The sequence below is a fragment of the Hordeum vulgare genome, chromosome 5H (genome assembly GCF_904849725.1).
Source record: "Hordeum vulgare subsp. vulgare chromosome 5H, MorexV3_pseudomolecules_assembly, whole genome shotgun sequence".
Taxonomy (NCBI): Eukaryota; Viridiplantae; Streptophyta; class Magnoliopsida; order Poales; family Poaceae; genus Hordeum; species Hordeum vulgare.
This window is the reverse complement of record NC_058522.1, coordinates 351,127,093-351,139,869: the sequence shown is the minus strand read 5'-3', so window position 1 is coordinate 351,139,869 and position 12,777 is coordinate 351,127,093.

Sequence of the window (12,777 nt, the reverse complement as noted above, 5' to 3'; positions counted from 1 at the left end):
GTTGCAGGGTTGTTTTAGAGAGACCATCTACATCCTACGCCTCCCACGGATTGATAAACCTTAGGTCATCCACTTGATCAAAATTTGATACTATCCTACAAAACTTTGCGCTTGGAGGCCCAGCACGAGTCTACAAGAACAAGTTGTGTAGTAGACATCAAGCTCTTTTCTAGCGTCGTTGCTGGGGAGGTGAGTGCTTGAAGGTATATCCTTAGATCTTGCAATTGAATCTTTTAGTTTCTTGTTTATCACTAGTTTGGTTTATAAGAAAATTACAAAAAATGGAATTGAGGTGGTCTCATATTATTCATCTTTATCATGTCTTTCTTGAAAATGATGGAAAGGAAAATTGTGCTCAATTGATAGAAGAAGAATTAAATAAAATATTTGGCATAAAATCCTTGAATGATGAGAATGATAGAAATATTTGTTAGTATGAATTCTCTGAATATCCATGATTTTAATGATATGCAAAGCCACAATCTTGGGATGATATGTTTGATGAAGATGATATTTTCAGCCCCCCAAGTTTTGATGAACAAATTTATTATGATGATAGCATGCCTCCTATTTATGATGATTATATTTCTGAAAGTGGGTTTGGAAGAGTGTAAACTCTAGGAACTAATTATCCCACTATTTTGGAGGGTGTTGAATATTTTCATAATGAGAAAAGTGGATTTGGAGAGGTCGTGAGTTTATTTAGTGATGAGTCCACTATTTTGGAAGAGGCTTCAATTGACTATGACAACAAAGTAGCTATCTATGATGATTATGGTGATGACATGTATGCTATAAAGAGTACTAAAAACCATGAAACTTGTCAATATTATTTTATTTTTCAATTGGATTATGCCACTCAAGTATCACATGATAGTTATTTTGTTGAGTTTGCTCCCACTACTATGAATGATAAGAATTTTGCTTGTGTGGGTAGTAATAAAAATTATATGCTTGTGCATCATGAAAATAATGGTGTATGTGATAGTTATATTGTTTAATTCCTTCATGATGCTACTGAAAATTAATATGAACATATGCTTGTAGGAATTGCAATAATATCAAGTTTCCTCCCTATGTGTTCAAGGTTTTGAAGTTATGCTTGTTTTGCCTTCCTGTGCAAATTGATCCTTGCAAACATAAAATGTTTTCTTGCAAAATCCCTATGCATGGGAAGTGGGTTATACTTAAAAGTGCTTGTCATGTGATTCATGATGCTCTCTTGCATGTTTCAAATTACTACTTTTTATGTGAGCATCATTGAAATCATCATGCCTAGCTAAAAGGCATTAAAGAAAAGTGCTTGTTGGGAGACAATCCAAAACTTATAATTTTTGTTTTTATATGTTCACAAGATTAATATACTGTATTAGTCATGTTTTGTGTCCTTTATTTCAATAAAGTGCCAAGTAAAACCTTTGCGATAGTGTGGATACTTGCTTGTTTGATTCTCTGCAAAAACAGGAACTTTTAAGTGCAGTGAATAATTTCTATGATTTCACTAGAGAGTCAAAAAATTATGAAATTTCTACACAGTTTTGGTATGAAAATTCTCTGAGTTGTTCCAATTTTTCATAATTTTTACAGGAAGGGAAGTATGGATTCCATGCAGATCTTCACAATATTTTCTGTTTTTGACAAATTCTGTTTTTGGTGCATAGTTTGCTTGTTTTAGTGTTTACATAGCTTATATTCAGCGATATAAATTGTGGTAATGATAGAGTACAGTAGTTATTACATGAGAACAATTATTAATCTTATCTTGGCATTACCTAAGTGAGTGATCTATATTTATCATACTAACCCATCTCACGAAGTTCCGTTAAGTTTTGTGTGATTGAAGTTTGCAAGTTTTGGGTGAGATGCCAATATGAGGAGAATAAGGAGAAGCAATAACCTAAGAATGGGTATTCCCAAGGCACCCCAACGTAATATCCAAGGAATACTCAAGCATCTAGGCTTGGGGATGCCCCAAAAGGCATCCCCTCTTTCATCTCCAACATTATCGCTATATCTTACTTGAAGCTATATTTTTATTCATCACATGATATATGTTTTGCTTGGAGCACCATATTATTTTATTTTCTCTGTTAGATGTTATTTATAATCCTTTTTTTCAATAAAAATTTCCAATAATTGCCTTTAGAATGCTTGAATTGCATGTGTGATGTGTGATGTGCAAAAACAAAAACTTTTGCTGTAGTATTTGAATTATCAGATTTTACTGGAACGTGGAAAGTTTCTTAATTTTTACACATTACTGCCACACAAATTATTTATAATGTCCTAAATTCTCATAATTTTTTTAGATACATAAGTGTTTTAAACAGATTGGTACAGACTGTTCCGTTTGGACAGATTGATGTCATAGTTTTGTTATCTACTTATCCTATAGTTTTCATAGCTTATATTGGTAGATATAAATTGTGGAAATGATAGGATACAATACATAATGTTTTAAAATTATTATGCAACTTGTCTTGGTAGTACATTAAGTGTTGATTTACTTTTATGTTTACTAACCTATCTCACGAGTTCTTTTCAAGTTTTGTGTGGATGAAGTTTTTGAGACTTAGGTGAAACCGGGATATGAGAGGATTGAACGAGATACAAAAGCTCAAGATTGGAGATTCCCAAGGCACCACAAGTAAATATTTCAAGAAGTTTCAAGCAACTAAGCTTGGGGATGCTACGCATCCCACCTCTCTTCATTAAACAACTATCGGTTAGCCTATGTTGAGCCTAAATTTCTATTTTTCCACATGATATGTGTTATTCTTGGAGTGTCTTTTGTTTTATTTTCTGTGTTAAATAAGATATAATATCTGAAAATATTTATTGGGAGAGAGTCCTCACATAGCTACTTAATTTTTTGACTACTCATTGATCTTCACTTATATCTTTTGAGAGTAGTTTGATTGAATTGCTCTACTACTTCACATATATATTTTTGAGCACGACAATGCTGTTATTCTGAACAAATATGCTCTCATGCTTCACTTAGATTATTTTGAGAGTTAGTAGAAACTTTGAAGTAATCCTCTCTTGCTTCACTTATATTATTGTGAGAGTTGAAAATTTTAAAGAAACTTGTGCTCTCGTTCTTCACTTATATTTGTTTGAGAGCCTATTATTAGCAATGGCAATTTGCTTTAAATGAAATTGTTCCCAAAGTGATAGATATCGAGGGGAGATATAACAAAAACTTTCATGAAGATTATTGAATGTTAAACTTGATTCTTTGCAATAGTTTTGGGATAAGAAGATAGTGATATGCGAGTTATGTTGATGAGTAATTATGCTTTAGTAAGAATATTGGTGTTAAGGTTTGTGATTCCCTGTGCATGCACATGAAGTCAATAATTATGCTATGAAATTACATCCTACTTGTGTTGCATTATTCGGTGTTAGTTATGTTTAATGTTCGCACATGATGGTTTTCGTTCCTTGTTGGGCGCTTTAAACCCAAAGATTGTTATGTGATCCAATTATATTAGCATTGTTCTCCGTTGGATAGGAACTTTGGAGTTATTTTTTATCGCATGCTGAGGATTGTTATGTGATCCAATTATATTAGCATTGTTGAGAGATTCCACTAGCAGAAGTACAGACCCTAGGCCTCATTTTCAAGCATTGCAATACCGTTTATGATCACTTTTGTTACTTGCTAACTTGCTGTTTTATTTATTCATTACTACACTTGTATCACCATCTCTTTGTCTAACTAGTGAACCTATATTATTTACCATTGTATTTGGTGTGTTGGGGACACAAGAGACTATTTATTATTTAGTTGCAGGGTTGTTTGAGAGAGATGAAAGCACAATTTCTCCCTAGGGTGGTTTTGATAATTGATCACAACATATGCATCATTGGACTAATGTGTTTTCCAAGTATATTTCAGAAAAGTTCAAAAGATGCTATGGCTTAAGGTTTATGTGAAGATGCCCCTGGATCCAAGAAAATAATAATATTGGCTCAAGCTTCAAGCTAGAACACTCTTCATTTTATATTTCTGAGAAATCACTTTTGAGTCCATAGGAAAACCAATACTATTAAAAGGGGGTGAGGTAGTAAAATGAACTGTCTGCTCAAATGCTCAAAGTTAGCCAGCAAAACACTAAGTCATTTTTCCCACATATCCACTCTGTCAAGTTCCACATTCATTTTCGTGTAACCTACCACATCGGACCCACCAAGTTGGAACCTAAGACAGAACCCTAGCCATTCCCACCAAATCGGTGCAACCGAAACTGCATCAGTGCTACCGAGTTCAGTGTGACCAACATTCTGTTGCCAAGATACACAAAATCAGAATTTCCGAGTTTGAGTACCGGTGCCACCGCGTTTGGCCATCTGACCGTTAATCACCTTTTCGGTGCCACCGAGTTCTATAGATCGGTCTCACCAAGATTCAAAAGTTAACCACTTTAGTGCTTATCGGTACTGATGACCCACAAGTATAGGGGATCAATCGTAGTCCTTTCGATAAGTAAGAGTGTCGAACCCAACGAGGAGCAGAAGGCTCTGATAGATGGATTTCAGCAAGGTAATAACTGCAAGCACTGAAAGTAGCGGTACCACGTGATTGTGTAGCGAGGTGAAATGTAGCAAGCAAAGAGTAACAAGTAACAAGTAGTAGCAACGGTGCAGCAAGTGGCCCAATCCCTTTTGTAGCAAGGGACAAGCCTGAACAATACTTTCCTCCACATTTTATCAATTGGTCATGCTAGAGACAAAAACAGTCATGGGTAGTTATAAGTCTTATAGGAGGAAAAACACTCCCGAGGACACACGGGAATTTCTTTCATGGTAGTTTCATCATGTTCATATGATTCGCGTTCGTTACTTTGATAGTTATATATGTGGGTGGACCGGCGCTTGGGTACTGCCCTTACTTGGACAAGCATCCCACATATGATTAACCTCTCTCGCAAGCATCCGCAACTATAAAAGAAGAATTAAGACAAAGTCTAACCATAGCATTAAACTAGTGGATCCAAATCAGCCCGTCACGAAGCAACACATAGACTGGGGTTTAAGCTTCTGTCACTCCAGCAACCCATCATCTACTTACTACTTCCCAATGCCTTCCTCTAGGCCCAAATATGGTGAAGTGCTATGTAGTCGACGTTCACATAACACCACTAGAGGAAAAACAACATACATCATATCAAAATACCGAATGAATATCAAATTCAAATGACTATTATCAACATGACTTATTCCATGTCCTCGGGAAAAAAGTAACTACTCACAAGACATAATCATAATCATGACCAGAGGTGTAATAAATATCATCAAGGATCTGAACATAAACTCTTCCACCAAGTAATCCAACTAGCATCAACTACAAAGAGTAATCAACACTACTAGCAACCTTACAAGTACCAATCGGAGTTGCGAGACGAAGATTGGTTACAAGAGATGAACTAGGGATTGGAGAGGAGATGGTGCTGATGAAGATGTTGATGAAGATGCCTCCCCTCCGGCGAGAGGAGTGTTGGTGATGACGATGGCGACGATTTCCCCCTCCGGGAGGGAAATTTCCCCGGCAGGATCGTCCTGCCGGAGCTCTAGATTGGATCTGCTCAAATTCCGCCTCGTGGCGGCGGCGAAACCACGAAAAAGCTCCCGTATGATTTTTTCCGTGCCAGGACACATCATATAGCAAAAGAGGGGGTTAGTGGGCCTTCAGGCAGCCCACAAGCTTGCCTACCGCCACCAGGGGGTGGTGGCAGAGTGTGGGCTTGTGGGGCCCTGGTGGCCCCCCTCCGGTAGTTCTTTCGCCCAGTATTTTTATTATATTCCAGAAAAAAACCACGTAAATTTTCAGGCATTTGGAGATGTGTAGAATAGTGGACTAGGATTTGCTCCTTTTCCAGTCCAGAATTCCACCTGCCTGAATTCTCCCTCTTCAAATAATCCTTGCAAAATAAGAGAGAAAAGGCATAAATATGGTACCACAAGTAATATAACAGCCCAAAAAGCAGTAAATATCAACATGAAAGCATGATGCAAAATGGACGTATCAACTCCCCCAAGCTTAGACCTCACTTGTCCTCAAGCGAAAGCCAAGTTCCATAAACATGTCCATATGTTTGGGGACGAAGGTGTCGATAAAACATAATACGGACATGAGGGCATCATGATCACACATAGAACAACAATATATCATAAAGATTCTTATGGGAAAGTAACAATTCCTTCACAAAGCAAAGCATGAAGCAAAAACCTTACTGAGAAGTAACCAACAATAGTCCATAGTCATTGAAGCAATTGCAATTTATCAGAACATCAGAAAGAGTTAAATAAGGGCTTGTAAGGCAAACCCACATACTCAATCATCTCTTTTGTTTTCCACAATTGTTACAACTCACGTGGTACTCATGGTGTCAAAGTTTCAGCTGAACATAGAGGAAGATAGGGGCTTATAGTTTTGCCTCCCAACGGTTTACCTCAAGGGTAAAGTCAACAACAATAAAGCATGAGTACTCAACCCCAAGTTGATATATGAATATAGATCTTTCCTAAACATGTGACAGTAGCCAAGACAAAGGCAAAAAGGGAATTGGTGATGATCACCCTGACTCTTACAAGGGTAAAAAGTGAAGGTACAAGATAGGCCCTTCGCAGAGGAAAGCAGAGGTTGTCATGTGCTTTTGAGGTTTGGATGCGTGTCCTCTTAGTGTGGAGGAACGTCACTTTATATTGCCTCCTGTGATAAAGAACTTTATTATGCAGTCTGTCGCTTTTATATCTTCCTCACCACAGGTTCGTACAAAGCTTATTTTCCACACACTAATAGATCATACATATTAGAGACCAATTTTTATTGCTTCCACCGATGACAACTTACTTGAAGGATCTTATTCAATCCATAGGTAGGTATGGTGGACTCTCATGGCAAAACTGGTTGGAGGTTTATGGATGCACAAGTAGTATCTCTACTTGGTGCGGTAGTTTTGGCTAAAATGAGGTGGAAGCAATCGTCACATGCTAAGGGATCTCTAATCATATAACATTGTTTGGAACTAAGCAAACACAATTCATTATGTTGTCTTCCTTGTCCAACATCTACTCCTAGGCATGTAATAGTTTGGTGAGTGCTCACAATTGTAAAAAGTGTCTAAGATGATATATTTATATGTGAACCTCTCTTTCCTTATTAATTCTTATTAATTGCAACAATGACTAATGTCTATGTTTATTTATTCTCAACAAGTTTCAATCATCATACGTGTCCCAAGTGAAGTTATCACTTTCCATAAGATCGTCTCATGATCTTTCATGCTATCGTTCTTTTCATACTATTGATCATGGCAGAAAGCAAAGCCCTTGACTAAGACACTCTTTATTATATGGCTCGTAAGCTCGAATACATCGGGGGAGAGACAAAAGCAAAAGACTCAAACTAAAAACTAAAGACTTATTCCTCTAAAAGAAGAAATAAAAACTGAAAAGGAAAGAACTAAAACAAAGGTAAAAGAAAAAGATATAAAGGTGATACGATACCAGGGCAACTCCCCCAAGCTTGGCAGAAGCCAAGGGGATTGCCCATACCAATGCTTAGTTGTCTTCCTTTGGTGGTGATAGTGTTGTTGTCGCCTTTGATTCCAAGAGAGCTATCAACCTTTGATTTATACCTCTGAGATCTGTGACATGGGTTTCCAGCAAAACAACTTCACGAGAAAGAGAAATATTGCGAGCACGAGTTGTTTCGCAAAACCTCAAGACTTCAATCAAGGATGGAGACAACATGTGGAGGAAGGGTTGGAGAAAGTCTATTCCTTCAACGTCTTCAACGTTGAACATAGGTTGAACTTCCTCCTTAGCTTGGGTTTTCTCCATAGCTTGGTCCCTGGCTTCCGTAACTTCTACTCTTTTCAGATCAGCATCTACTTCCTCATGAACTTGGTGAAGATCATTCTCCCCAACAGATTCCTGAGACATCTTTGCTCTAAATCTGCGGCAGACAACAAGCTCAAAACGAAAACACAGGAAAACTACGCGATACAGACATCAAAACCTTCGGGCGACTATATATTGATTTTTTTCTGGGCCAGAAGGAGTTCTCCACAAGAAAACGGAGTCCGGGAGGCACACGAGGTGCCCACAAGATTGCCCACCGCCACCAGGGCGTTGGTGGCGGTGTGGGCCCTTGTGGCTTCCTCGTTTGCTCTCCGGACTGCTTTTTATTTTTCTAATTTTCCAAAAATTCCAAAACTGAGGAAATTTCCTATTGGAAAAGTATCGGAGTCCAATTTCTTGCCGAAACAGATACATCTTTGTTTTCAAGGTCTGAAACAGGCTGATAAACATCCCTTATGTACTCCTTTGGAGTTATGACATTGATGATATTGGTCTCAACATTTATGGGAGTACCAGAGATGTAATGCTTGATTCTTTGCCCATTTACCACTCTAGGAAAATTTTCTTCCGTGTTATTGATTTTAGAGAGAAGCTTGCCTGCAAAGAATCTCAAACGAGAATTGTATAGCAAGACATAATCACCTACATTGAACTCTCGTTTCTGTATCCATTTGTCGTGCCATCTCTTAACCTTTTCCTTGAACAACCTGGCATTCTCGTATGCCTAGGCTCTCCATTCACCTAATGAGTTGATATCAAACAACCGCTTCTCACCGGCAAGTTTGAAATCAAAGTTGAGCTCTTTGATTGCCCAATCAGCTTTGTGTTCCAGCTCAAGAGGTAAATGACATGCCTTACCGTAAACCATTTTATACGGTGACATGCCCATGGGATTCTTATAAGCAGTCCTATAAGCCCATAGTGCATCGTCAAGTTTGCTAGACCAGTTCTTTCGAGATCTATTGACGGTCTTCTGTAGGATCAACTTGATCTCCCTATTACTCAACTCCACTTGACCACTAGACTTAGGATGATAAGGAGATGCAACTCTATGGTTGAAATCATACTTAGCTAGCATCTTGCGGAGAACACCATGAATGAAGTGTGAACCGCCATCAGTCATCGAGTATCTAGGGACTCCAAATCTTGGGAATATGACTTCTTTAAGCATCTTAATAGAGGTGTGGTGATAAACATTTTTAGTGGGATTAGCTTCTACCCACTTAGTAACGTAATCCACAACAACTAAGATGTGAGTGTACCCACTGGAACTCGGGAAGGGTCACATATAATCAAAGCCCCAGACATCAAATGGTTCAATGACAATTGAATAGTTCATAGGCATCTCTTGACGCTTACTGATGTTCCCTATCCTTTGGCATTCGTCACAAGACAAGACAAACTTGCGAGCATCCTTGAAGAGAGTGGGCCAATAGAAACCTGATTGCAATACCTTATGGGCAATTCTATCTCCAGCATGGCGTCCTCCTTAGGCTTCGGAATGACACTTCTGCAGGATCTGTCCCTGTTCATGTTCAGGCACACAACGTCTAATAACACCATCTACTCCTTCCTTATAAAGGTGAGGATCATCCCAAAAGTAGTGTCTCAAATCAAAGAAGAATTTCTTCTTTTGCTGATAGGTGAAACTGGGTGGTATGTATTTGGCTACGATATAGTTTGCATAATCAGCATACCACGGTGCACTAAGTGAAGTGCGGATGACATTTAATTGCTCATCAGGAAAGATATCATCAATAGGTAGTGGGTCATCAAGGACATTATCTAGCCTAGACAAGTTATCTGCTACAGGGTTATCAGCACCCTTTCGGTCAACGACGTGCAAATCAAATTCCTGTAGCAGAAGAACCCATCTGATCAGCCTAGGCTTAGCATCCTTCTTCTGCATAAGGTACTTAATAGCAGCATGATCAGAGTGAATAGTGACTTTGGAGTCAACTATGTAAGATCTGAACTTTTCACATGCAAACACGACTGCTAAAAATTCCTTCTCCGTAGTGGCATAGTTTCTTTTGGCAGTGTCTAGAGTTTTACTAGCGTAGTGAATGACATTCAACTTCTTGTCAACTCTTTGTCCTAGAACAGCACCAACAGCATAATCACTAGCGTCACACATGATTTCAAAGGGCAAGTTCTAGACAGGTGGTTGAACAATAGGTGCGATTATCAAAGCCTTCTTAAGTATTTGGAAAGCTTCCTCACAATACTCATCAAAAACAAAAGGAACATCCTTCTGCAAAAGGTTGGTAAGAGGCCTAGAAATATTAGAGAAGTCTTTAATGAACCTTCTAGAGAAACCAGCATGACCTAGGAAACTTCGTATACCTCTGATATCTGTGGGGCAAGGCATTTTCTCAATTGCATCAACCTTAGCCTTATCAACTTCAATGCCTCTCTCAGAGATTTTGTGTCCTAAGACGATACCTTCATTAGCCATAAAGTGGCACTTCTCCCAATTCAAGACTAGGTTGGTTTCTTCGCATCTCTGTAAGACTCGATCAAGGTTTCGGAGGCAATCATCAAAGGAAGACCCGTAAACGGAGAAGTCATCCATGAAAACCTCGACAATCTTTTCACAAAAGTCAAAGAATATAGACATCATACATCTTTGGAAGGTGGTAGGTGCATTACATAAGCCAAAAGGCATACGCCTATAGGCAAAGGTACCGAAAGGGCAGGTGAAAGTGGTTTTCTCTTGATCAGATTGTGCAACAGGTATTTGCGAGAAACCTGAATAACCGTCTAGAAAGCAGAAGTGAGTGTGCTTTGATAGCCTTTCTAGCATTTGGTCGATGAACGACAAAGGATAATGATCTTTCTTGGTTGCCTTGTTCTGTTTTCGGAAGTCTATCACCATTCTATAGCCGGTAATAATCCTTTGTGGGATTAGTTCATCCTTATCATTAGGAACGACGGTGATACCTCCCTTCTTAGGTATGCAATGTACTGGACTTACCCAATCACTATAAGCAACAGGATAAATGATTCATGCTTCCAGAAGCTTTAATATTTCTTTTCTAATGACCTCTTTCATCTTAGGATTTAATCTCCTTTGATGATCAGCAACTGGTTTAAAGTCAGGATCGGTTTTTATCTTGTGCTGACATAGAGTAGGACTAATACCCTTAAGATCATCAAGTGTATATCCAATAGCAGCGCGGTGCTTCCTCAGAGTTTTTAGTAACTTCTTCTCTTCGCACTCTGAGAGGAGAGCACTAATAATGACATGATATATTTCCTTCTCATCAAGATAGGCATACTTAAGAGTATCAGGCAACTGTTTAAGCTCGAACACAGGATCACCCTTTGGTGGGGGAGGATCCCCAAGAAGTTCAACATGCAGATTATTCTTGAGAATAGGATGTTGTTCTAAGATAATTCTATCTATCTCGTCTCTCTCTTCCATATGCATATCATTTTCATGCTCAAGCAGATATTGCTCTTAAGGATCCGTAGGAGGTACGGCAATAGAGGCAAGAGCAATGATTTCATCTCTACCAGACGACTCTCTTTCATGGGGTTGTCTTCCAAACTTGGAGAAGTTTAATTCATGAGACACACCCTCGAAACTTACTATGACAGTCTGCTTAATGCAATCAATGTGAGCATTGACAGTGTTGAGAAAGGGTCTACCGAATATGATGGGACAAAAACTATCTTGTGCAGTACCAAGGACGAGGAAATCAGTAGGATACTTTGTCTTACCACACAAGACTTCTACGTCTCTTACAATTCCCAAAGGGCAGATAGTGTCTCTATTAGCTACCGTGATAGTGACATCAATGGGTACTATCTCAGCAGGTGCAATCTCATCTTTGATTTCATCATAGAGAAAACGGGGTATTGCACTAACACTAGCTCCCATATCACATAAACCATGGTAACAGTGATCTCCTATCTTAACAGAAACAACAGGCAGGCCAATTACACGTTCGTGCTTGTCTTTCGCATGAGGTTTAGCAATTCTAGCGGAGTCCTCAAAGAATTTAATAACATGCCCGTCTATGTCTTCGGCTAAGAGATCTTTGATAATAGCAACACTAGGTTCAACTCTAATATCCTCAGGGGGTGCAAGTGGTCTAATGTAACCCCTACATATCACAATTGGAGCTTTAGAATAATCCTTCATTCTAGCAGGGTATGGTGGTTTCTCAGTGTAAGCACAAGAAACAATAGGATCACTAAAAGCTATGATTTTCTCCTCAACTAGATTGGTTTTGGCGATGTTGCTTTCTACTGGAGGATGATATTTAAACCACTTCTCTTTGGGAAGTTCAACATGAGCAGCAAAACATTCACATAGAGAAGCTACTATCTCAGAGTCAAGTCCATACTTAGCGCTAAAATCTCTAGAAGTGTTTGTCTCAACAAAAGATTTAACGCAATCAAACTGGAAATTCATACCTGAGTCCTTACCTTCCTCCAGCTCCCAATCTTCAGAGTTGCGTTTTATTCTCTCCAATAAATTCCACTTGTGATCAATATCCTTCTTCATAAAAGAACCGGCACAAGAAGTGTCAAGCATGGTACGATCTTCATGAGAAAGCCGAGCATAAAAGTTTTGAGTGATGATTTCTCTCAAGAGCTCATGATTGGGGCATGAATATAGCTTTGATTTCAGCCTCCCCCAAGCTTGAGCTATGCTTTCCCTATCACGAGGCCAAAAGTTATAAATAAAGTTCCGATCACGATGTACTAAATGCATAGGATAGAACTTTTGGTGAAATTCCAATTTCAACCGATTGTAGCCCCATGATCCAGCATCATCACATAGCCTATACCATGTCAACGCCTTATCCTTCAAAGATAAAGGAAAGACTTTCTGATTTACCTCATCCTCGGGCAAACCTGCAAGCTTAAATAAACCACAAACTTCATCTACAT